General features: G+C 37.5%; 1 pseudogene; it reads right to left on the reverse strand.

Annotated features, from left to right (window-relative positions):
* Positions 1 to 1943: 1943 nt before the first annotated feature.
* LOC149262172 (putative inactive receptor kinase At1g27190 pseudogene) lies at positions 1944 to 4200 on the reverse strand (annotated as a pseudogene).
* Positions 4201 to 5699: the final 1499 nt, after the last annotated feature.

Here is a 5699-nt window from a genome sequence, read left to right on the forward strand (position 1 = left end):
TCCATAATGTAATTTCTTCTTTTGGTTTTGTAGAAAACATTATGGATCAATGTATATACCTGAAAGTTAGTGGGAGTAAAATTTGTTTTCTTGTGTTATATGTGGATGACATTTTGCTGGCAACCAATGATAAGGGTTTGCTACATGAGGTGAAACAATTCCTCTTTAAAAATTTTGATATGAAGGATATGGGTGATGCATATTATGTCATTGGCATTAAGATCCATAGAGACAGATTCCGAGGCATGTTGGGTCTGTCACAGGAAACCTATATTAATAAAATTTTAGAGAGATTTCGGATGAAGGATTGTTCACCAAGTATAGCTCCCATTGTGAAGGGTGATAGGTTCAATTTGAACCAATGCCCGAAGAACGACCTTGAAAGGGAACAAATGAAGAACATTCCATATGCTTCTGCTGTCGGAAGCCTAATGTATGCTCAAGTCTGCACAAGACCTGACATTGCATTTGTTGTGGGAATGTTGGGACGATATCAGAGTGATCCAGGTTTAGAGCACTGGAGAGCTGCAAAGAAAGTAATGAGGTACCTTCAAGGAACCAAAGACTACATGCTTATGTATAGACGGACGGACAACTTGGAAGTAATTGGCTACTCAGATTCTGACTTTGTTGGATGTGTTGATTCACACAAATCAACATCAGGTTACATTTTTATGATGGTCGGTGGAGCTGTATCATGGAGGAGTGCCAAGAAGACCTTGATTGCCACTTCCACTATGGAAGCCGAGTTCGTCTCCTATTTTGAGGCTACTTTACATGGTGTATGGCTTAAGAGTTTCATTTCTGGGCTTAGAATTATGGATTCTATCTCTAAGCCATTGAGAATATATTGTGATAATTCAACTGCTGTTTTTATGGCTAAAAACAACAAAAGTGGGAGTCGAAATAAACACATCGACATTAAGTATTTAGCTATAAGGGAACATGTTAAAGAAAAGAAAGTGGTCATTGAGCACGTCAGCACTAAGTTGATGATCGCTGATCCTTTGACTAAGGGCATGCCACCATTTAAATTCAAGGATCATGTAATGAATATGAGACTTGGTTCCATTATGTAGTTTCTCATTGTATGGACAATGTTATTTTAATGAAATTCTTAATTATTGTGATGTTTTTTTTCTCATATTTATGTGCACCTTAAGTTGATTTGAGAAAATTCATTTAAGAATGACCAAGAATAAACATAAGGTTTATTCATTAAGAAATTGTTGCCACATAAATTATAATAAGAATAAATACATAGTAATACATGGAAGATAATACTCGTCTTTAGAGGACTTATCGCCATGATTCATGTATCTATTACTTAATACAGATTATCAATGGGTTTTAAGTTGAGACATTAAGTTTGGAAGTATGGACCAAGTGGGAGAATGTTAAGCTCCATTAAGTTCTTTACCAACTGCTGCCTACAATTGTGGAAGCCAACTGCAGTTTACCAACTGCTGCCTATAATTGTGGAAGCCAACTGCAGTCTTTCCTTAATTTCTGGAAACCAACTGCAGTAATTTTCTTAAATTAAGGAAATCAACAGCAGCTAATTAATTTTCTTGTTGGGAGCTTCTGAAGTGGTCCATTACTCCATCTGGAGTTCTCTACCTTGATCTGTGGAACACCTGACACATAGCCATCAGAAGCTTGATGGAAGCTTGGCTATAAATTTATCTGTTTGGTCCCCAAGCTAGCATCTCAATCCCCTTCAGTTTTTTACACCATCTAGCTGAGAGAGCAGAGCTTGGAAGTGCCTTCAGACTTTCTGCATTCTTTTCTTTTTCTTGGATAGAAACTGGAGCGTTGTTTTTAGTAAAGAAGCAAGTGGACTGTGGTTTGTATCAAGAACGTCACCAATGGCTGGAGGTCATTTATATTTCTGGGCATTAAGTTTTACGATTTTTTAAGTTTTTCCGCATATAAAATCGTTGCTAAAAGCTAACAGGCCTTCCATCCAGATTATAATTCACACATCGAAACGCCACCCGCATCACCTCTGCAACTACTGAACTCTCTTCCTCAGCGAACACACCGATCTGATTGGCGTGGCAGCTTTGTGTTGCGGGTGCTACACAACCGATGCCCTCATCTGTTGCATAAAGACGGCGTGTCCATTCATCTAATGATACACCCCTCTGATGATTGTCATCACAGCTTTCTGTTGTGGGCTCAACACAGCAGATGCCCTCAGCTGCAAAAAGGCGGCGTATCCATTCATCTGATGATACAATGATCTCATTCCCACAATAGTTTTGTATCTCCTGCTCTACACAATCGCGCTCACGCGCAAAACCACCATGTATCCATTCAAGGAAAGTCATTTCCCTTCTACTTTCTTCATCCATTACCGTCTCACAAGGCCTTAAACCTGTCACTATCTCTAACACAAGTATCTCAAAACTGTACACATCGCCTTTCAATGTCGCAACAGACGAGTTCCTGCACACTTCTGGAGCATCGTACCCAAACTCCTCCACAAGCTGATCATCCTCTCCAGACGAAGAAATGGGAACACAAGTGTCCTCTGCATTCAAAAGTCTGGCCAAACCAAATCCACTTATGTGCGCTTCGTACTTTTCATCCAGAAAGATGACTCCACTGCTTATATTGTGATGCACGACGTGCGGATTGCAGCTGTGGTGAAGCCATGCCAATCCTCTTGCCGTGCCTATACAGATCTTCAGTCTCGTCGCCAAGTCGAGCGTATGCTATTCACCTCGAACGCCATGGAGGCAATTGAGGAGTGTTCCCTTGGCCATGTATTTGTAGACCAACAACTTCTCTTCGTCTACAATGCAGTAGCCCAGAAGAGGAACAAGATTTCGGTGCCTCAGGTGGGCCAATGCCTTCATCTCGCACTTGAAATCTTTTTCAGTCTGTACTGAACATGGCCGGAGTCTTTTTACTGCCAGCAAAGATTGATCTGGCAGTTTGCCTTTGTAGATTATACATGTCCTTCCATGCAAAACGATATTGTCTTTGCTGAAGTTGCCAGTGACCGCCACAAGATCAGCCAATCTCATCTTCCTGATGGGCCTCTCGAACGAGCAAACTTTAACAGATCTCCGAGCTCGGACATATGTCTGCCAATCGTTGGGAACATTGGTACTTGGCGGTGGGATTTTGACAGATCTTCTGCTTTTTGCTTTAGAAATCATCCACTGAACACCAAGAAAAATCCAGACAATTAACGCCATGCCGAAGAGGAGAAAAGCCATGACAGCCATCGGATTTAATTGCCCATTGGTCGATGGTTCACAGGCTTTCGAAAGGGGAGACCCACAAAGCCCGGGGTTACCCTGAAAATTAGAGGCAGAAAAGTTGTGAGTGAATGAAGGTATATTTCCAATAATCTTGTTGTTTGCGGAGTTGTCTTTAGTGCGATTTTTTGGAGATTCCGTTGCCGGAATCCGGCGGAAAAATTTGAAGTGAAATCTTGTTTTGTGTTATTCAAACTGGTTTTTTCATTGCATATTTGGATTCAGCGCTCTCAAAAAACCCCAAGACACTTTGATTGTAAAGGGATTACCCATCAAGCTTGTGATTTCAATAAATTATTGCCGAATTTTAGAGAAATTTGATCGGAAAAACCCACCAGAAAAACTTCCAAAAAATCGCACTAAAGACAACTTCGTTGTTTGCTACATTGAAGTCCTTGAGACGGTCGAGCCGTGTCAATTGCCAGGGAATTTCCCCTGTAAGTTGATTTCCATTCAGGTGGAGGATATCGAGGTATGTGAAATTATGAAGCTCAACAGGAATAGGTCCCGTAAACTTGTTCTGGGAGAGATCAATGGTTACCAGAAAAGGAAGCCAATGGCAGAGCTCCTTGGTAATGGTACCCGTAAGACTGTTTTGAGAGAGAGTCAAGCTCGTCATACTCTTGCAGTACTGTACTCCAGATGGAAACTCACCTTGAATCCCCATACCTTGAAGAGAAATTGACAGCACTTTGTTATCATCATTATGCCAACAAGTAATTCCCAGAAAATTGCAAATAAAACCCTGGGTAGTGTTCGCGAAGTTCCAGGTGTAGAGGTTCCCTTGAGGGTCCTTCAATTCCTTGTAAGTAGTCAGAAGACACTGTACATCATTTCCTTGAGAAATGGTCTGGGACGAACTGAGGCATATGAGTTGGAGAATGAGTAGCATGAGCCATAGCAAGCCCAAACACCCAAAAATTGTCATGGCTTAATCAGTGCTCTCCTGTCGTTTCAAACACAATCCTGTACCTGCCTAATCTCAACAAATGGCCGCTGCTCACCCAGCTCAAACAGGATAGCTGGTATCCAAGTGCAAGCATGAATTGCTTGCTGAGGTTAATGTCTCATTGGCCAGCCCCTAATTATAATACCCACAACAAATTTTCCACATCAGAAAATGAAAATTGAGAAATCCATGAGATGGACAAACGAAAGGGGTATCGCCGTGTGCGTCTTGTCTTCTGGTGTGTACTTTTCGCGGGCAGCTTCCGATGGCAAATCCATGGTGACTGCTACGTCTTCTCCACTGCATCGTAGTCAAAACGGCTGCTACGTCTTCTCCACTGCGTCGTAGTCAAAACGGCATCATCCTGCACCCCTTTGATGATCGCAAATTTTAATCAGGACTCTAAACGTCAACGGATGTTATTAATTTTATAGGCAATTTACAAATTTCATTTAACTTTTAATCAATTTATTTATTTATTAGGTTTTTTATTTTTCTATTTTATAATAATCTTTTCATAAATTTAAATGTAGGATAATCTTTTCATAAATTTAATTTAGTTATTATTAATTATTAGGTGGATAATAATAATTACAGATAAAAGAGTAAGATTTTTCTCCAAATTAATTATGGGTTGTTGAATTGAGACTTCTGTGATCCATAACAGTTATAAGAAGAGCTTCGGCGTAAATCACATATAGAAAGACCTTAGTCGACGCGTTTCGAACCAACAAGTGTGGCTCATCGTCAGGACAAGTTGAAGAAACAGATCCAGCTTGGCATGTTAAATAGTCTGAGCAGGGCCTCCAACAGCTATCTAGATCAACGGCTAGCTTTGACTAAGGGACAGTCAAAAAGTCAAATTGACTATTTAAAGGAAGATAGTTAATGACCATACCTATATATAAATATATAATTATATAAATGAAATAATTTTATAAGGAGTTTTAGTTAAAAATGTATAATTTAATAATTAACAAAATTAGTATTAGTTAAATTGAAGACCTAATTTTTTATTTTTTTTTATTTTTTTTTTAAACAAGGTAAATGCAAGATGATAGTTAAATAAAATAAATAATAATAATAAAAATCAGCAAATAAATAAATAATAATAATATATATTCGTTAATAAATAAATAAATAAATAGATAAAAATATATATATAACTCAAAATAATAATATTATATATAAATTAATTACGAAAGAAATAATAAAATAAATAATAATAAGAAAATAAAAATGATATATATTCGATAATAAATAAATAAATTATAAATTATAACAATATGTAAAAATCAGTTACGAAAAAATAATAAAATAGATAATAATAATAACAATAATAATATATTCATTAATAGATAAATTAATTAATTAATTAAAATAAATAATAATATATATAAATTAGTTACGAAAACTAATAAAATAAATGAATAAATAATAATAAAATAAGTAAATAAATATTTGTTAAAAGGAAGCGA

Source organism: Pinus tabuliformis, chromosome 6 (assembly GCF_031772625.1).
Source record: "Pinus tabuliformis cultivar Carrire ecotype Pingquan chromosome 6, CPIR1, whole genome shotgun sequence".
In the NCBI taxonomy this organism is placed as follows: Eukaryota; Viridiplantae; Streptophyta; class Pinopsida; order Pinales; family Pinaceae; genus Pinus; species Pinus tabuliformis.